The following is a 21,289-nucleotide window of genomic DNA, read 5'->3' as shown; positions in this document are numbered from 1 at the left end:
TAGGTCCAGCTGGGCTGCTTACCATCTCTGGGATGCAAACTTGGAGACAACTTTCCCCGGCACAGGCCTGTGGAAAAAAACCAAAGCACCCCAGAGCCACCAGCCCTACTAACCCACACCCACTCCCTTAGAAACCACTTTCATCCACATCTGCTCTCCTACCCCCACAGTAGCCCCCTCCTCCTCGCTCTCTTTTTCTGTGTCCTCGAGACTCCTCTCACCTTGAGGAGTGTTAGGATTACCCAGCATTTACACTCAATGCTCCTCTTTATTCCTTAAGACTTATTAAGAATGATAATGAGCTCCAAAGCAGTGACACGTCTCTCTCTCTCCCCCTCTGTCGCGCTCTCTCTCTCTCTCTCTCTACGTGCCTTTTCCGTCAAAGGCACACAGGACAAATCCGACCAAAAAAAAAAAAAACCCTGACAATATGGATCAAGGACACATGAGGATTTATATTCTACAAATCCAGCCTTTTTTGTTTTTATTATTTCTACTCAAATTCCACCCTTCCCTCTTCTTACTCATATTCTCCCCCTCCTACCCCAACCCTGTCGGACTTTGAATGAGAAAGAAGAAGAAGAGGAGAAGAAAGCTGCTTGCCTGGAAAACCTTGTTAATGTGGAGCTCTTAAACGGTTGATTAATTTTAGCAAAATTTACGATGCGCTCTTGCTTTTCTTTGAAGCTGCAGTCTTATATACCAAAAGCAAGTTAACTTTAAGATCGCTCTTGTGAGCCCACTGCCCCCTAATTCTTGAATGCCCTGTTTAGCTACACAAATATATAGGAGTGAAATACGGTAGCAGAGCATGGAAGCAGTCGCCCTGCCGAGTGCTCAAAGTGGTTCGATTCAAATCCCTTCAGCGCAGCCTAACAATCGCAATGTGAAAACTCCCAACTTCTAGCTATTTAACTTCCCATAAAGATTAAAAAAAAAAAAAATATCACTAGCCAGTCCTTCAAAACCAAAAGGAAACAGGGAAACATAAACACCAATTCCAAGAGAAGTGTCTCCAAGTTACATCTGCTCACGCCACAGAAATACCAGGCTTTCGGCTGCATTAGAAACATCAGGTTCTCCCAAAGCCACCTTTAAACCAGCTATGTTTCGCCAGAGGGAAAAAGTGAACCTAAGGAAACGTAATATACAGATTTATACATATCCTGAACTATACTTCAATATTTCAGTTGTCTCCCCGGCTTCCTCCTACCCAGTATTTGCTTTTATTCTTTGTCTCCCTCTGCTAGACTCTGTTTTTCTGATATAGACATCAGGAGGTTAAGGGCTCAATTATCAAGTCTGTTGAATCCTCAGCTTCACGTTACTTCGGGGGGTTCTCTGTCGCTCTTTGGAAACTACACTGCAAAATCTCTTTCCTTCTCAGCTTTTCTTTTTCCTAACTTGTAATGTCTATTTCCAACACACCCCTATGCGTGAACCCACAAATCTATTTGGGGTAAACGGAGAGAAACCGTGAATTGCTTTGAGAGACAGAAACATTAATAAAAATAACCCTAAGAGTGCCTAGCCAGACCGAACCTGAAGCATTCGCAATCTTGAAACCTAAAGTAACATCCACATGGAATTTACAAAATATGATTCGAGTGGTTCTAATTAGCCCCAGTCTGTGGAAAAATTGGAAGGAAGCGGCTCTTTGATTAATGTTACAAACCAGAAAGGAAACAGATTTTAAAAGTTAAAGTAGCAGCATTGTGGAATACAGAATCATTACCAGCATACATTTATGATACCTGCTTCAATCAGATGGCTTGGGGTTTTGTTTTTAGGGTTTTTTCCTTTTTACTTTAAGAAAAAAAAGGAAGACAGGATGCAAGTAAAAGCTTTTGTTTATGGAAGTGTGCGGCGCTTTTATCTCCCAAGGAATTTATATAGCTGGACTGTGTATAAATCCTTCTGAAAATGAAATTAGCAAAAACAAAACAGGGGTGAAGGTGCTGGGGGGGCCGGAGCGGGCAGGGGGGGGAATCACCACCTCAGTAAATCATAGAGGATAGCCAGCCCCTGGCTTGGACAGATAGCAAATTCAGCTTTAATAGGGAGAAACAGAGTTGGAAAGGGAAAGGACAAGATTCATACCTGCACCAAACTCCTTGCAAAAAATGGGGGGCTATTTTTAATAAGCTTTTGAAAGTCACCGGGCAAGTTTGCTTGGGCTTGGAAAGAAAAAGGAAATAAGTTTTTTTTTTTCCAGCTAGCTTGATTGTTTTGGGTGGAGCTCAAGCGTGTGTATATATATGCTGTATATAAAAATGAATTACTAATTCTTTCCTGGAAACTGTTTGAATTACAATCTGCAAGATACAAAAACACACCTTTATTTTAACACTGATTTTAATACAGATAGAAGGGGGGGGGAAGGGGGGATAGTAAGGGAAACGTTTTTTTCCCAGTACACAGCAAAACCCTTAAGCAAGAATTAATACCTCCCCACACAGATACAGAGACACACGCACACGCTTTGCTCAGCTGCACAACCACCAACTGAACTCCAGCTTTCAGTGCCTTTTCCCTCTACCCAGGCTTCGCTCTGAAACTGCAAGAATGACAACGTCATGTGTGTGGAAAGCTGACACTTGGAGCTTTTAAAAAGAAATGAGGAAAAATAAGCTGTTGACTTCTTGGTTAAAGTATTTTCTTGTTCTAACTCATGTTCTTATGTCACTGGGCTAAAAAAAAAAAAAGAGAGAGAGAGGGAGAGAGAGATATGACTTTCCTTGAATGATCTGTTTAACCTAAGCCAGAGGAAAAAAAAAGAAGTCATTAATTACTTATGTGAGCTATTGCTTCTGAAAGACAATAAACCTGCCTGGTCGCCATGGATATGACATATTTGCTCTGAAAACAACACAATAATTAGCAAAGGGGAAAGATACAAGGAGAATATGCAAACTCCTGAGTTTAAAGCCATAGTGTTTCCTTTTTTCCCCCCTCCTCTTTTTACTTGTCAGAGTCAATTCTGTTTGCAATTCAAATCAAACAAATAAACAGAATATTTACAAAAAAATTTTAAATGATCCACCACACTATGAATCACACACACACCCAAAAAAAAAAAAAGGAGAAAAATTAACAAGGAAAAAAGATAAAGTCTAATATGGACAGATCATAAACCATCTAGGTGCTTTACATATACGTGTGTGTGTCTGTGTATATATGTGAAATATAAATGTATATAAACATACACACACACACAAACATATATGAGTTACAAGGGTTACATGCACTATTTCTCAAGGATTATTCCTTTAATTTTAAGATTATTATAGAAGCATACCAAGAGGAAAAATGTCTCTGTTTTAGGGAGTGGAAACATTTTGAAGATACACTAAAGTACAACAGGGTGGTTTTTACCGTGTTCAACATGCATTGTGCTGATAGTATTTTCTTTACAAACCTTTTAACTTTTCTCCAGAAGATGAGCAAAAAACCACAATTGGTGGGCACCGTGCGTCAGCCTGATCAACACAGCAGCTTACCATGACTTCTCAAATTCTAAGCATAAAAAAAATAATTTCTTCTATCACCTCAATTACTTTTTATAAAGTATTATTATACTGAATCACATGTAATAATGCAATGGATAAGTTAAGAAATAATGAAAACTCAGTTATATGCAGAGACACTTCTTTGAAATAATTTATAAATGTTGCGGAGAAAATGTTTTTTAGATTTCTCTCTCATTAAGATGAGACAAAGACTATTAAAACCTTCTCTAATGCGGTAGCTTTCTGGATTCTGACCTTCCACATTTAGAAACCAAGTAATAAAAACACCCTAACAAGCACTTTATCTTTAGAGATATTTGACTTTGAACTTATTTTAACATTAAAAAGACTTAGGAGGTATAAAAATAACAATATAGTTGCCACAAGTTTCTGTTGTTGTTGTTGTTTTCACTGCTAAAAAAAATATCTTTAGAACAAAATAAGCAGATTAAGGAAACATCCCCCTAATTTAACTGGCTCTTTTTCTATTTTTTTTAAACAATAGTTTTTAGCTGGACTCTTTGATCTTGAAAGGGTTCTGCTATCTTGTGTGATGAGGGGGGAAAAATGATCTGTTTTAAATGATGATGCAAAAAAAAGGATCAAAGCCCTGACTTTCTGTTAGCCATAATAAGCTCTGTCTTGCACAAAGCTTCAACTTCAGGCTTTAATATATAAAATATACAGGAGCCCAATAAAAGCACTGAAAAGGTACAAAGTCTGAAAACAAAAGGGGACGCTGCTCCTTTAAACGTTTTAGTGCATATGGAGTTTGATTTCTGAAAGAGATCAGTTTAACATCTCCATAGAAACCAGCAACAGATTATCATCAACAGAATAAATAACTAGTCTAATAAATTAAACAGGAGGCATAAGATCTGGAAACTTGATTACTGAAGTTCAACAATATTCCCCCGTAAACTCTTCCAAACCACCTTTAGGGTAGCTAACAAGGTGGCAGCGACACATAAATAAAGGGTAGCTGGGAAGCAGGCAGGACTTCTGGAAATGATAAGTCCAAAACCTTTGCAAGAAATTATTCCATGCTAAGCGTCAGGAAATCAATAAAGGAAATAAATTCATCACTGAAGTTTTGGGAGAGACAGCTACTCTTGCAGGGAGCCGGCTGCAAGGACCCGCTGCGCGGTGCAGCGCGGACAGGAGGGGGCACACAGAAGGTGAACGTGCAGCTCCTGAAAAGTTTCAGCTTTCCAGCCCGAAAGGGCAGGAGGGCTCGGATGGATCGATCAAACCCGCCGTGATGCGGGGCAGCCCCCGGCCGCAGCCCTGCCCGAAAAGTTTGCCCAAGAAGTTGTCCGCCGCGCTGCCGGCCGGCCCCGGCTCCAGCCCCGCGGCGAGCGGCTGTGCCAGCCCCACGCCCGCCCGAGCCTCTTGACAGCTCCCTCGCCGCCCCGGCCCCGCCGCCGAGCCCCGCTCCTCCTCCGCGCCCCCCGCTCCGCCGTGACCGGCGCTCCGCGGCCGGCGGCCCTCGGGGTCCCGCTGCGGGACCGCTCCTCGCCTCCTCCGCCCGCGGCCCCCCCGCCGGCCCGGCGCTGAGTGACGGCTCGGACACCTGTTCCCCGTCCCCAGAGCCTCCGACGCGGGCAGCGGCTCCCTCGGGAGCCCCGGCCCGCGCCCCCCGCCCGCCACTGCCCCGCCGCGCACGGGGGAAAGGGGGAAAGGGGGCGAGAAGGGGAAGGAGGCGGAGGGGGGAAACTTCCTGGCTCCGGATGGCAAATCAGCTGCACATTCTGCAAATACCACCGGGTAAAAATAACCTGCTGCTTCGCCCGGGGGGCCGGGCACCGGCTGCCCCAAGCCGCGCTCCCGGCCCGCCGCGGCCCCTGCCCATCCTGTCCCTGCCGGGGGGCTGCGGCCGTCCCGCAGCAGGCGCCGGACGAAGCGCTGCCCGTCCCGGCCCGGCCACTTTACAGAAAGTTCCCCGGCACGGCTCGCCCCGCCGACACCCGGCCCTGCCCACCGAGCGCTCCCGCCGCCGCTCGCCCAACTTTGCTGCCGCCGCTCCCCCCTCCCTGCCCCGGTGCCTGTGCCGGGACCCCCGGGCGGTGCGGCGGGCGGGGGCCGAGGTTACCTGCGCCCGGCGCGGAGCGGGAACACGTGTTCCCCCGTCCCCTGCCCAGGCTCCTGCCAAAGTCCTGGAAATTGACGGGCGCCGCTGCGGCCCCGGCTCCGCCGCCGAGCGGGCACGGCGCTTGCCCCGCCGCCGCCGGCCCCCCACCTCCGCGGCACCCCCCGCCGCTGCCCGCCTCCCGCGGAGCCGGGCGGCCGCCGGCGTGCCCGCTGCCGGCCGGTGCCCGCGGAGGCTGGGCGCTGCCCCGCGGGAGCCGGGCGCGGAGCGCGGCGCCGTGCCCACCTGCAGGGCAGCGCCGCCGGCCGCCCGCCCGCGCAGCGCCCCGGCCCCGGCACGGCCGAGCCGGGGCTGGCGGCGCTGGGGCCGGGGCCGGGCGGGAGCGGACGGGCTTACCTGCACTTGGGGCTGCTTTGGGTGACTTTCCAAGTCAAGGGAAATGTGTGTGTGTTTGGGATGGAGGCTGCAGCGCGCATGCGCCATCAAACTTGCCCTGATCCCGGATTTTTCCTCCTCGCGCTCCCCTTTGCTTTGATTATTGAATTTTCCTATTTCTAACAGGAGGGTGGGCGGCGCGCAAAACCCGGCCTGGAGCCCGCCGCCGCCTGCCCCGGCCCGCCCGGGGAGGGGAAGGGGGGAGCGGCGGGGAGGGAGCGGGCATGGAGCGGACTCGGTCTCCAGGCAGGCAGGGCAGGCAGGCAAGGGAGGGGCGCCTGCAAAACCCGGACCGGATCGCCCTCCCCTGGCAAGGGAAAAGGAGAGAAAGTGTCCCCACTTCCCAGCCCGCGCGGGCAGCTGCCTGGCTCTGCCCTGTCCCCGGCACCAGCCGGCTCCTCGCCCCCATCCGCCCTCCTTCCCACCGAGGCACTGAAAATTTTATAAAATTTTCTATTTTGCAGACAGGTGACCTCTGCTCACCTTAGTTCCCCAAGACTGAACTCCATGCAGATCACGAATAACTAGGCTGCGTGTACTTCTTCATTCTCCAGCTGGTTTTCCTAGGCATAATGTTCAGTTTCTATTTTACAAATTTCTAAACTTTGGTACTTTTCTTTTGCTTATGTTCTCAGTGTGGATTTCACTCAACTTTAGAACTAACCACTGTCTGGTTGCATCTCCAACTGTACTCTTGATTTGGTGCTCTGCGGTACTTGCTTTGCTGGCATTTATGCACAGGACCAGCTTTTGCAGGGCTTGATCCTGGAGAAAACGTCAAGGAACAGACGCACAAGCCATGGGCTGGGCTGGTTTGGGGGGATGTTTTCGCAGGATCAGAGCCATGGGTTCCCCTGCATTTACATGCACCTGCGTTTCCAACAAGCAGGCATCACATTTCTGTGTTAAGAAACTACTTTCTTCAGCTCTACCTTTTCTTTCTCAGCTCTCTCTTCCATCTCGCTGAGGCAGTCAGTAGATGTTTTAGCTACACATGCACATTCTGTGGTCGTGGTGGTTCTGTAAAACCGTCCACAGAGACCCTTTTCCTTCCTCGCCCGGTTCCCTGGAGGGGAACCAAGAGCCTCCCCCTGCACCCAGTGCTGGGGCTCGGAGGCAGCCCTGCCTGCCCACCTGCCTGTCCCCTGGTCCTGGCACGAATTAAGTCTGCGGGACGGCGTGCAGGTGAGCGTCCCTGCCGCCATCGCAGGGCTTGCAGGACTGGGGCCCTAGGCTCAAGCTATGCAAACCTGTAAACTCCTGAATACCTTTACTCATTGGGAGCAGGGAGCTCTACGTCAGCACACCCACACACAACCCCTCGCAGCAGCGTCTAGCTCTTCCCCTGCGCTTCCCTGTCTGTGTCTGTCTCCACCTGTTGCCTCTTGTCCGATGTTCACCCTGGAAGGTCTTTGGGGCAGAAACCATGGTTTTGCTCTGGATTTGTCAGTGCCTTGCACAATGGGGCCCTGCTCCGTGATCACAGCTCCTACGTGCTATTGCCACACACACAAATAATAACAATAATTAATAATAATAGACTAATTCCTCTGATTTCGATGCGACTACTCATGTGAGTAAAAGTGACTCACGTACGTGAGTGTTTGCAGGACCGCTGCCAGCTCTTGAGCTTTTATTGTGAGTCTTCCAATATTTGGTGTTCTCCTTTGATCCCCAGCTCCTGGAATGACACGTTTCTAGCACTTGTGTTTACACGAGGAAGCTTGGAAATGTGGCCTAGTGCTCCCAAAAGCCTCAGAAGCCAGAGGACAAATAAGAAACTTCCAAAGAAATGGATTTTTAATAGCTTTTGAGAAAATCCTGTAATTTGGCAGCTGGGGGGGGGGGGGGGGGAGTCTGACTCATGAATTTTGAACAGACAAGTTTAGCAATGTACATCTATTGAGTTAAATATTTAGGTCCCTGTGAAGACTAGCCTTTTACTAACCAGGCTGAATTTACAGTGGAGAGATATATTTCTATGGGAATACTCGGAGTGTTTTAAGTGTTTGTGCAGAATCTGGGCTTCTGTTTATCTGAATATTGTTTGGTATTCATCATTCTGTAGTTATTTGTTCTTACCTGCTCACAATAAGAAAGCAGGAAAATGGGGACAAAAATGGGATAATTAAAGTAAATAGGACTGTGTGAGACTGTTAGAACTACTGTGGCAAGTATTTATAAATTGCTGAAAATAAAAAGACGAAACTTTTTGAATTTGTATGCTGGAGAGACACCGCCAGGTTAAAAACCAGGTGTTTCTGAAAGCAAGTGTCCCAGCTTCTGGTACAAAAGTATAAAAGAGCAGGTCCCAAGCTATGAATTCTTGCTTATGAGGCATGCCTGAAGAATGAAGGGTTGGGAGAATCGGGCCCTTTAATTAAAACTGCATCGTTACTTTTAATTGCATTTACTTCTTATTATTTTCTCTTGTTCGCTTTTTTGCATTTCTCTCATCTGAGGTGCTGAGCACAGGCTGAATGGTCTTCCTTCTGCTTGGAAGTTGGCTCATTTTGGAGTGCTGTGGAGTTGTCCTGGCTGGGAGGAGAACTTGGGGACAGCCAAGTGTTTTTGAGGCGGTCATGTTTATCACCAAAGGGCTCTCGTGTCTGTGTTCCCCTGCACATGGCGTGAGGCTCAGACACCCTACAAACCGTACCTCCGACAAGAGCATCAAGCCTCCTTCCAAACCACACCTTGCCCAAAAGCCTCTCTGCGTGTGTTTTAGAGCCCCACTCCACATGCTTAACCTGGGTCTTTTGACCTTTTAGTCCCCGCTTTCTGAAGTTTGCCTGGGCAAAGCCCCATTCAGCCCACCTGACGTTTGCCATACTGGCTGCCACTAAAGGCCCCAGAGCGCAAGGCTCCTCAAACAGACAGAACATGAGGTAATGACACCTTACCTGGCCCATTCTAGATAGAAAGAAAATAATTTAGCAAATTGCAAATGATGCATACTTAACTATTTATGCAGCATCTTCCTGTCATCAACCCAAAGCAATTTTACTTCCGTGTTGAACAGTGGATGGAAATGTTCTATAGATTTAACCATTGCGGGAGTTCCTTTTAAGTGGTGCAGTAATCTCTCTCCAGCTAATTTAGTGTTGTAATAAGGCACCACCCTCACAAGTCCTTTGTGTTCTTGTGTCAATACTGCCCCCAAACCATAAGTGCTGGCATCTGCATCTATCATAAAAGTGGGTCTGAAACACGGAACGACTAAGAAAGAAGCAATACGGCCACCGGCGGAGCAATCTCAAGAGCCTTTTACCAAGGTTGGACACACCCGATTTCATTCAGATTTCCTCTAAAATGTGCTTTACTTTTTCAACAAATCTATGCTGTGGTTTAACTATGGTTTAACAGCACTGGTAAAATTCAATAATAAACCTTCTCTAAGAGAAGCCGAGTGAGATGTACCTGGGGAGCGGGACAATTCAGTGCAGATTCCCTTTTCCTCTTGCTAGTGGGGGTTGCTTGCCCACTGCTCAGGATTTGAGCTGAACCAAACCGCCTTTCACTCATTGGGATTGAAGACCTTTTAACCAAGGACCTCTAACCAAAACGTCTCTCATTTTTGCTCTTTTCTTTTTTAAATATACAACACAACAGTGGAAAAAATCCAAATGGAGTCTTGGACCTCACTATAATTCCCTTTCCCCTTATGGTTTTCTTTACCAGCATTTCCTAAAACTTACAGTTGTGGTTCCTATCTTCACTATTTCCTGATTGCCTGAACGTTCAACAAACAAATAGTTCAATTGCACAAGATCGTTGGCAGCTCAGATTCCATGTGCTCCTCCATCTCCAAACAGGTTTCATCTACTGACAGACTTTCTTTAGCTACCATAGCGTGTAGCTATACCATTACTTACTGCCCTTGGGGAGAGGACATCCTGCTCACTGCAAGCTTACTGCCCATAAGACATTGGTTGTATTCAGCTACATATTTCAAATAAATTTCCATGGACTAAAATTGTAGGACACCTTTCATGCTATTTATCATTCAGCAATTAGCAATAATAGCATCCAAACTCATTATTAGGTCGTCCTCTATGTCTGCTGTCCACAACTCTTGGTTAAATGCAGAAATTTCTCTCTTAAACCAAACTTGGTGAATGGTTCCCCCTTTTGCTCAGGGTCCTCTTATTTCCACACTGGGGTGGGTTGGTTGCAGCCTGCCCAAGCCGCAATTACCTGTGGGATGCAAGGACACAGAGAACGAGTGTATGTCACATTCCTTCCTGCACTGCTGGGCAGTAGTGAGATATGAGCATGACGAGACAGTACAAGCCATACGAACAGAAGTGAACAGAATATTTAGACTGATGACAGGACAGCTGTTGGTAAAGCGTATAGGCTATGCCTTCGCTGTAGACTAGACAGTAACGTATTTCATTCACACACAGTACATAGCCCAGAATATGCACCATCTGGCTAAACTGTGCAAGTGCAGCCTGAGAAAACTTTACTTACCCTTAAAAAATTACTCACACAAGAAAAATGGTGCTAAAACAACATGAGAAGGGCCTGGATTAAAATGACAAAAGCACAGAAATACATGGTGAGGGCTCTAACGCTGTCCTCAGCTCACCCTGCTGTGACCTGGCTATTGCTTTTTTTTTAAGGGGAAGACAAAGGACCGCAAAAGGGGTTCCTGTTGCTCTGAGGAGTGTGGCAATAGAGAATCAGGCCTGCATACCTTGTTCCCAACCACTCAGACCAGATGGCACGCTTTACTTAGAATCATAGAATTGTTAGGGTTGGAAGGGACCTTAAAGATCATCTAGTTCCAACCCCCCTGCCATGGGCAGGGACACCTCCCACTAGATCAGGTTGCCCAGAGCCCCATCCAGCCTGGCCTTAAAAAAACTTATGCCTACATGCCACATTTATTCCTCAAAGGGGCACTTCATTTCTGGCAAGTGAGAAGGAAGCTGCGCTCTGGGCTGACCAGTCCACCAAACTGGACTGAAACAGACACCTACTTCGTATAGACTGCCCCCTGGCCATCAGCCATCACAAGTGACCTTTTCCAAACCTAGCGTAGACCAAGGTGCTATCCAGGACCTCTCATCCTGCTTCACAACTCACTGGAAGAATGAAGAAATCACTCAGACATGCACTAGAAAAATCTTGTGGATTTACTTAGTTTCGTAATGGAAAATGAAAAGTAATTGCGAAGGAGGAGGCGGCATTTTTTCGGTTGCAGGTATAATATTATCTGCTTTCATTTTTTATCATAAGAGTGGCCCAAGTAATCAGCGAATATCATGTGGTCATTGTTTGTCAAGTGCCATTTTCTCACAGGCAACTATTTCCTTGCACATGCACACTTGAGAAGAAAACAGCAATTGATTGGATCCCCATTGTACCCTGCTCCAGATCCTCAGTGCAGGGTAGGCGTTGCTTCCCACTGACAGCAGTGGGGCAAGACTGACTTACACCGAAGAGGATCAGGCTCTGTGTTTTGAAACTTCAACCTTTTGTTTAGAAATATATATAATGTATATCAATATGTAAGTATCTAATAAAAATATTGAAACCATGTGGGGCAAATTGTAGGTGTACAGACCGATACTGATTTTTGGCTACTATAAATGAGGGTAGGCAAGAATTTACTCAGCTTAGATTCTGTCCTTATCTGTTTTATTTGCCTTAAATCTGTATAAAGGTTCAAGCAAAAGGCTTGGCATTTAGCAAGAAATATCTGACATTTAACCCCAGTTCTGTCCTAAAACTTCCCAGTGACTTCACTATTCTTTGTTGTCTGGGTAATATCCACTGCTTTGGGGCTTAGTCCTCGGGGAGGCTACTAAAAGCAATAAATAAATGCAGAAGAAAACAATAATAAATAAGCAACTACAATAATAAAACTGGAATTCAAGTGTGAAGTTGTATGTCTGTAATAGCCTGACCGTGTTAGAAAATAATCAACTAAATAGCAATAAATAATAAAAATTTATATTAACAATTCATTTGTGCTGATACAGACCTTCAAGTTAGAGTTCATTATATTAATTTACTAATTAATTAAGCACTACATCACCTGGCACCTACATAGGTTTTATTACGCTTTATAGGTGGAAAACTTAAGAGTCTTGCCTAGGGACATGGTGAATCAGTGGCAGAGCCGGACACAGAACTGGAATATCCTCCGCAGCTCTAAGTCTGTTTACAGCATAAAGCTGCTCTGATTTTCTGACTAATTTAGTTCAACAGATGCAATTCTCAGTGTGGAGACTCCAATTTGGGTGCAAGAGGGAGTTATTTTGTTTGAGCTTAAATCAGTTCTTAATTATATCAAGCTAGTTATATAAATGCAATTTTAAAAATATCCTTGTAGGCATCTACATTTCGGGCCATTGACTTAAAAACACACCTTTAGTTTAAATGCTGCTATTTTCTAGATAGGTCCCAAGTCACAACAGTTCTTTGGATCCCTCCTATCTGCATTTCACCAGGAAACTTAATCTGCTAAAGTGAGATGTGCAATTTTGAATGTCTTTCACTGAACAGTGCAAACATTGGTGAGTGCCCTGGTTTTGCTGAACGACAGAGTTACTGCAATTTAGTCTGGCCTTTTAATAAATGGTTTAAACGTCTTCAAAGTCAGGCTTTGCAACCAAGCTTCAGTTGCTGAGGGAGTTGCTACTAAGCAGCGGAGCTGCTCTGTTTTAAGTGCGCAAAGCCACGTTAACTACAAGACGATAACCTTTCTCCACTCCATCTCTCAGGTATCACAGAAGGCTTTTATCAAGGCACGTTTATCTATGGTCTTTTCTGAAATTTGATCCCTTCCAATATGTGTCCTGGGCTGACACTTGCTCCCATTTGGTCACCCCACACCCATGTCCTGGGCAAGAGGAGGTCGCTTTATTATCCCTGCCTTGCTTAGTGTCTTTTGTGGTCATGCTGGCACCAGAGCACGGGCACAATGAGTTGCTTGGCCTCTCCTTTTTTGCCAGCAGCGTGTGATGGGATGGCATGGGGAGCTTCGCAGTGAGATGGAGGCAAACCAAGGGCTGCGTCAGGGATGCATGAGAACTGCACAGCATAATGGGAAACATTATTTATAGCCTGAATGCAGAAAACCTCCCCTTCCTCCCCCCTCGCCAACAGACAAACCCATGTCCAGTAATGACAAAGTCATTACCTTTTTATTATTTTTCAATAGGGTTCAGATGTAGCGTGTCTATTCCTTACAGGCTGTCCTGATGGCTCCGAGCTCCCGTCTCTCTGAGAACATTCAGCAAAACGCATCGAGTGGGTGTGGAGTCACCAGCCCTGCTTTAGAAAATTTGGGCCTTACCCTCCCAGCAGCCTGTTATCTCACTTATTAAGGGAGAATTATAATGTTTCCCTTCCTCCCAAGAGGCATTTGGGACTACAATAAAGGCCTTGTGAGAACTGCTGCAAGATCAAAGCAGGGATCCCATTGGAGAAGTTCAGCATAGTGCTGTTCCTGATAAGATATGGTTTTGGGGCCTCTTAATAGAAACTGTGGGCTTTTCAATATTTTTTTCTAGCATGAATGCTATCCTTGAAAAAAATAATTTTTTTCATGTGGAAATCCTAAAATTATGTGATCCTCAGATACTGAAAATTTTGAAATTCTTTTGGATTTGGTGGCTTTTCAAGCTTTCCATCCCTATGTCCCATGACAAGTCCCTATTTTGACATGCTTTTGCTCACTGATTATTCCACCACTGATCATTCTCCAAAAAGCTTCTTCCTCCTTCACGTGCTGCTCCTGTGTAACTCCAATCCTTCTTTTTCCTTGCATTTAATGCCCTATGTATGCATTGTCTTTGTCTTTGTCCCCTGCTTTTCAAATGTCCTTCCCCCACTTCGTATCTCCAACAAGACCCCTGTGTGCTGGTGTGATAACCCACGTAGCACCCATGTCTCTGGGATTTATTTTGAGATCTCCTGCTTGTTTATTTATTTCCCTTTTAGCACACCCAGCGAGGCCTGTGTGGCAGGAGATGTGAAGGGAGGTGATTATGGGAGACTATTTTCCCTCGCCGCTCATTCATGACAAACAAAGAGCAATGATTGATGATTAAAAATGCATTCTCTGGGCTTGTTTTCTTTTGTTTTACCATTATGGAGATATTATAAATACTGAATACTAATCAATCCAGACCTGGCGGGACCTCACAGACCTTCTGCAATCCCAGGGCTTTGCTCTTCCTTACAACCTCTGCAGCATTCCCTTCCCTCTTTTGTTTCTAAATTAAACACCTAGAGTCCTCCATCCCAACCAAAAAAGATTAGGTTAACTTTGGATGAATTCACAATGTCTTTTTGGACTGGCTGGGCTCCTGCCGCTCCCAAATAGCCACGTTCTCCCCTGCAGGGAGAGTCTCTGTGTTCAGGCACCCTGACATTCCCCTGCCCTTTTTTGCCCTGCAGTGGGGTGAAAACAGAAATTCACTCCTCGGATCAAAGGAAAATCCTCTTATTTAGGAAGCCCAGAGTGCCACAAATTTGCTTTCAAAGTGGATGCCTTGTGGAGAGGAGAAGAGATGAGGAACTGTCTCCTCTAAAAAACTCTCGTTATTGCTAGCAGTAGGGCTGGATCTCTCCCTGGGCATTTCTGTGCAAAAGCCAGAGTGCCACATCTGATTCCGCAACATTACACAATGTCCAGATAAACAGCAAACTCGGTGGCGCTTGCATTCTTTTATCTTTATTCAGTCAAATTAACTGCTTTCTCTTTCTCTTCCCGCACCCCCGCCCTCGCCTCATTCTCCCTCACTCATGTAAAATAGAGACACATTGCACTGGCCACTGCAAAAATTGATCAAAATCATCTATCCTAACCGAATGAGAAGATTCCTCTTCACTTTGGCCTAAACTAGTACTTTTCTTTAATCAGCTATTTCCTGGGAGATTTTTCCAGTGTTCTGCTCCCTGCTGAAGTCAACATTAAATCTCCCACACAGCAAAGCTCTCACTGACTCCAGTGGGAGCACAGTTAGGTTGAGGCTAAGCTTTTGCAAAAGTCCCCGCCCCAGAGAGCCGACCGAGGTCCCTCTTCTGCTCTTTACTGCACGTGGGCAGAGCCGAGGCCCTGACAGAGACCCCATGAAGGCAGCAGAGTGTGACAGCAGCGCAAGTGGTTGCCTGTGTAGCTCAGATTACTGAAAATAAACTACAGTGGGCACTGACATACATTTTTCTTAATATGCTTAGAACCAGCCCAGGAATAGCTGAGCTCAGCTGGAGCGTATCAGGAAGGAGAAGGAAGAGAATCTGAGCTGGGCTAGCAAGAAATTTTAGTCTGAACCATATGGCAAGAAACTGCAGTATGTTCTTATCTTGAAGCCTGAGGATTTATTTTATGCACATAATTCCCTGATCATCTTGATGTAGCATCTCTTAGGAGGATGGTGTTACACTATCTAACCACCACTTGTGGAAGTTGACAATCTCTCTATCATCTTAACTTTCTTAAATAATTTTAAATATATATCTGTGTTTATAAAATATCAAGGGCCTGGTCCCATTGAAGTCTGGGGAAGGAGTCTAATCAGTTTCAGTAGGCATCTGGATCAAGCCCATAGATGTTCACTACTTTCGTCTTTTTAAATATTGTATCTCTACATTCCATCTCTGCATGCTACTCTTCCCTAGCACGCACAGGATCTTCCTCTGCCTTTGAAATCTGTGAAATTTTTCTATGAGAACAGCATTTTTCTGTAATCTGTGTTCAAAATTGGAAGCCACTGCTCCTAAGTAACGAGGGAGCCTAAAATGCTGATTCTTAGTCAATACACTTTATCCCTCTGTGTCTCCAAATTTACCTCTTCCCCCCTTCCCAGAGCAGTGTGAAACCAACTCATAGTGAAGGGGGCTTTGCAGCACGTAATGATAATTAATATGCTTCGGACTTTTTAGTTTAGGCTTGAGTCTGCAAGCAACCTTCAGTTGCAATGTAATTACCACTAGTTCACCAACAAATTCTGGTTTGTAGTTTTGTTTCACCAGATTTAGCACACAGATTGATTCAAGCCACCCTTTGGTGAGCCTCTGCAGTGGGATCATATCTTCACACAGTGGTCTGTTCAAAGGAAATATTGTTATTGCTATATTTTCAAACATACACACTTTCACCCAAAGATCCTAAGTCTTCTGGCAGTTTATTTCAATGATACCACTTAGCATAAGCTTGGCAGAGTAAGAAATGCGTGTATATGCATGTCTATATGTATATGTATGCACATGTACTACAACCCGCCCACACAAGTTACTAATCCATTGGCTGATGTATTTATGGCTATTTTGCTTACAAACCACTGCCCTCTAAGAAGCTTAACAGCCGCCTTCTGCAACCACGGGAGATACTTGCTTGCCTCAACAGTGAAAGTCTGCACTTCAGAAAGAGAAAGACTCGGTTTGTAACCTGGTTGAGGACGGTGACCTTCGTGCACACAAAGATCAGTCTAACAGTTCAGTCCAGACCAGAACCGCCTTTTGGAAACGTTACCTTTAAGATTTGCTTTCCGTGCTGCCTGGTTAATGCACTACCCAACCCATTTCTCTGCAGTTACAGTGACCCCCAGAGGCCAGTCCCAAGGAACAGGAGGAACCACCCCTCCCTCTGGTGTCAGCTGATGGCCCACTCATTTCTCTTCAGAACGTTTTTCTCATGTTCTTAACTCTCATGAAAAACAGACTGTGTTTGGGTTTAGGTAGCATGGTAAAGCCAAAAAGCCTCTGTGAGATGATAGATTAGAGAATCATACCAGAATGTTTTATCCAGAAAAATGAACCTAGAACCTAAAAGTGAAGAGATGGGAAGTACTCCTAAGTCCCACCTGGATTCATTTGCTAAAACCCGGGCAGGGCTGCTTTCTGCTATGTGCTTACCAGTGGAAAGAACAGAGACTAGGGCAATTCTTCAGCCCATGATATGAAAGAGGTCAGACAGAAAATCGCACTGGTCCTATGAATCAGATATGAATCAGATTACAAGGTATGACGACACTGCACAGTACAATGCTGGTTAAAGATACCCAAGCTACTGCTGAATAAGTACAGCAAGCAGTGGAAAATTATACCAGACAGATCACTGTACTAATAGAGCTGTACTCTTCTGATATCAAGCTAGCTCAGGTATCTCTAAAAGGCACTGCGCTGTGCACTCTACATATATACTAAATACAGCAACTGGTTCTTTGACTGTCTTGTCACTCTGTACCTTAGCATCCTCACCTGTAAAATGGGGGAAAAGATCACTACCACATTCAGAAGGAGCTATGAGACTTATTTGATGTTTTTTAAGAGCCCTGAAACCTCAGAGAAGGGCAATTTATTGTTCTTATTTTCTTGTGATCACACTATTCCCACAGGGATTGTTTATTTCTCAGCTCTGGGTTTCAATTTATTTATTTCTCATTGTGTTCTGGGTTTCCATACAGAGCAATTTCCACTAGCAAAGACTGAAGGGACTATTTTCCCTTTCCAGCTTCAACTTAACAAACGTACAGGCTGATAAATCCTCTTGTGAAAATCCTACAGGGTGAAACAGGCTACAGATCAAAGGGAAAGAACATTTGTCCTCTAGTATGATACCAATACCAGCAGAGCCTCCTCACCTTCAGAAAATTATCCTTCATAAAAGCTCATGTCCCACCCTCCCACTCTCAGTTCCCAGACCCAGACTTCTGACTTTGCCACACGTTTCTGCCACCCAGATCTGGCAGTGGAATCCATCTCTATTAGCATTAAAGGTTCAATTTCCTTGTGAAAGACACCTCTGAAAACAGCAGGAAAAGAGCTAACAGAGAGAACAGTACTGGATCCCAGGCTTTGTTTGGTATTTGGAGCTACAGGTCATTTGTGAGCTTGGGGAGAAAACCCAGTCAGCTCTGTGTAACCAGGCCTAGCTCCACCTGGGAATGCCATACAGAGAGCAACCACCTCAGTCGGTGGGGTACTCGAATCTGTGCAGGCTTTCCTTGTCTCTGCTTTGGTCTGGTTCCAGGTAGCTCTCCTTCCTGTTCAACAGCACAAACATGCTGTACCTGAGACACCTGTGGAAATACAAAGGTCACTGCACTGCTGCGTGTGAGTGTTTGCCAGGGATTGTTCACAAGCAGAAGAAGGGACACTCAGCAAACCCAAGGACCTGCTTCAGTATGATCTCCATGTGATGCATTCAGTCCTCGGAGAAGGTGAGAGCAGAGTCCCAGGTAACCCCAAATCAACTTTTGCTCTTTCCACGTGCTGGAGCAGTTATTATAAACACCTCATGAATGGTCTCAGGCCCAGTCCCAAAGTCCACGCTCTAATTCCAGTATCAAGGAAGGTGCTGAAGTTGAATTTGTATAAAACCTGACCAAAGGAGTCAGGATATAGGCCTTTGATGTAAAATGACTGGGCCATTTATACAGCCAAAGTCAGGCAGGATATTTAAGGTGGAAAGTGTCTGACATCTTTATATTTATTTCACTTGACTCTAATAGACATGGCAGCCACAGACTGGAAGAGTAGCTGAACACTTGCTTAACCAGAAGTACTGGAAAGGTCGCAAGCAGTATCAAACAGTTTTAAGCAACTATGGAAACAGCTGCTTTCAGGGGTGTATCTTACATTCGTAAGTCCTGGGTCATGATTCACAAATACAGCTATTCCCTTCACTGGATTTAGGTGAAAACTATGAGTTTTGGTTTTGCTTACCTATCCTCTGTCATTAAACTGTTTCTCTCTGGAACTGTTACGAAGTAATCTGAATGTCCACAATTGGTTCATGTACTTGAAAAAGTGGATACTATAGTTTTGTCATGAAAATTTGTAGGAAAGGTTTGGGGATTGCCTGTACACTAAGGTTATGTACAAATTATCTTAAGCGGCTGAATTAATACAGTTTAATGTTCCTCTCTCCCCAGCTGAGATGCAGTACCTGACCATACTCCTGACCAGCTGCAATGGTAAGGTAAAATATATTTGTCTGAACCAACATAAATGCCAACATGGTTCAACCAGGCAAATTTTACTCTGGAACTGCACTGATAATTACTGTAGCAACTTTACTGGTAACCTATTAAGCTGAGGTTTGACTTGAATCATACCCTAATACCAATAACTTTGGCTTGGTGCTATTGGAGACACACTGCCTTTCCGTGGATTGAAACAGTTTATCAGTTTCAATGGCTTATAATGATAAACCAGGTACATATCAAACTGTCCCCAGCAGAGGTGCAGCAGTTCATACAGCCAGGTTTTAAAATCCTGCCTTTAGTTGAAGCGCTCTAAATTCTAAACTTCAGTCTCCCTAAGACTTAAAGCATATTTCATCAATGAATGCGCAAACCAGAGCAAACTGGGGTAACTTCCTGCAGGTGAATGGAAATCTAGTGCAAACTAAAGTAGCCTTTGCCTCTTGTTATTAAAATTAAACTCTGTGATAATCAACACTTAGGGCAAGCATCTCAAAACTGACTGTGTAATTTCAGGGGCTCAGTGGGAACAACGATCAGAAATCCCTGTAGGCACTTTTATAAAAACACCCCCTATGAGTGTAGCTAAAATGGAGAAAACAATTCAGGTGAAAAATTAAAAGGAAAACTCTAGAAAGCTTAGGTGAGACGCAGCTGCTAATCAGTTCAAAAGGGTGGGGAAGATAATTTATTGCTATAAAGTGGACTTGTGTTCCCTTACCTGTGAATGTTATCATCTTTGATAAGCCATATACATGCATATTTTACATTTCTATGTTAAAAAAGCAAAGTACAATCTTATAATAAAAAAAAAAAAGCCCAATAACTGCAAGGCACGGTTGCCCATGGAGGCAGGTGTGTGTGTTAATGAAACGCTCCTTCCTCCCTGCCCCAAAGCGCCTGCTTTATAGCCTGGTCACGAGCTGAAGTTACTGTAAACATGGCCTTCTAAAGTCACCAAAAAAGTTCAGCACCCCTTGCAGGAAGGATCAGTTTACACCATCTAATTTTTCTGTCTGACTAATACATTAAGTCAGATATCGTTTCCTGCTCACAGACCATTTATCCATTCAACCAAGCTTTCTCCCTGTCCTCTTCTGGATTACTTCTTCAGCCTTTCTGCCCCTTTTCTGTTCCCTGTTTTTCCACTGTGCTCATTATTTTTCCCACAAGACATTTCCCCTGAGCTTTTTCCAATATGAAGCTGAACACCTTTATAGGTATCTGCAATTCCCTCTGGCCCAAATCCTGAGAGACTCATTCAGTTTATATTCCAGAAAATTTCTATCGTAGCCGCTGGAAACACTGAGCTTCCAGCACGTATCAGGATCTGACCAGCAGAAAAAGCTCAGTTATCCCACCTGCAGGGAGGGCAGACTCCAGAAAAGGGGATAAGCTCACTGTCCATCGGTGACAAGTGCACAAAATCCCCGCTACAACAGCGAGGAATGGGAGTGCTCTATGGTGTGCACAAATTGTCTGTCCCTGGGCAAAGCAGCACAAAATACTATTTCCTGCACTTAGTACAGAACAAATTCTGGGCACAGAATGGCTGTTGCTGCTACCAGAGAGACGTCAGCCAAAACACTTAGGATTAAGGGAAGTCAAGGAAAAAGGGCCTGGTTTTAAAGAAGCAGAGGTTGCCACTATGGTGAGAGAACGGTCTCAAGTGCCTGTGGCGGTGTACTAGTCTGCTGGGAAGACTGCTGGGAAGCAGAGGAGTTGTACTTCTCTGGGAGGTGGAGAACACTCTGTATGGGCTGCCCACACATCCATACTGCCCACAGGGGACAACAGTGCCCAAAATATTTGAAGATGGGCAAAATTTAATCAATCCCAGCCCCCAACAAGGGGTGGCTCTGATCCAGACACCTGTCCACTCACCGAGTCTGAATTTGGCTTATTCTCAACGGGTCAACTCGGGAAGCTTACTCCAGGAAATCTACCAGTGATTTCAGCTGGCTTTTACAGCCTCCATGGTCTAGACTTGAACAGCTTTCAGTGGACTGTGGTGGGTGTCTGCTTCTCTCTCACTGTGTCACGGGACTTGAAGGAGAGGGTGTCCTATTAGCTCATATGCTGCGAGTCTGCAGCCCCTTGGATGATCCTGGCTGGAATTTCACTAGTCCCAGTAAAGCTCCCTGCAGACAGAAAGGGGAAATAGCTCTGTGCTCTGTTCCCCTCCTGCACCCAAACATGGTATCTGCGTCCAGGGAACAATGACTTAAAAAGGACTTCAAAAACAGGCATTATTTGTCATCTGGAAGAGCTATAAAAAGAAACACTTCTCAAGTAGTGAGTGTGAA

At 45.2% G+C, this 21,289-nt stretch overlaps 1 protein-coding gene across 8 annotated transcripts in view; it reads right to left on the bottom strand.

Annotated features, from left to right (window-relative positions):
* Positions 1-21,289, bottom strand: part of CASZ1 (castor zinc finger 1) — a 243,292-nt gene that overhangs the window by 202,773 nt on the left and 19,230 nt on the right. For 3 of the 8 annotated variants that reach the window (XM_054222314.1, XM_054222322.1, XM_054222315.1), the window contains exon 1: positions 5,995-6,204. The exons of 1 other annotated variant lie outside the window; for it this stretch is intronic. The gene's annotated coding sequence lies outside the window, so the exon portion shown is untranslated. Of the gene's footprint in view, positions 1-3,418; positions 3,517-5,287; positions 5,574-5,601; positions 5,728-5,994; positions 6,205-21,289 lie in introns of those variants that run through there. 4 more of the 8 variants (XM_054222316.1, XM_054222319.1, XM_054222320.1 and 1 more) reach the window with 4 other exon arrangements.

This window comes from Rissa tridactyla, chromosome 16, assembly GCF_028500815.1.
Source record: "Rissa tridactyla isolate bRisTri1 chromosome 16, bRisTri1.patW.cur.20221130, whole genome shotgun sequence".
Classification (NCBI taxonomy): domain Eukaryota; kingdom Metazoa; phylum Chordata; class Aves; order Charadriiformes; family Laridae; genus Rissa; species Rissa tridactyla.
The sequence above is the reverse complement of the archived record's forward strand: the minus strand, read 5'-3'. Positions and strand labels throughout refer to the sequence as shown.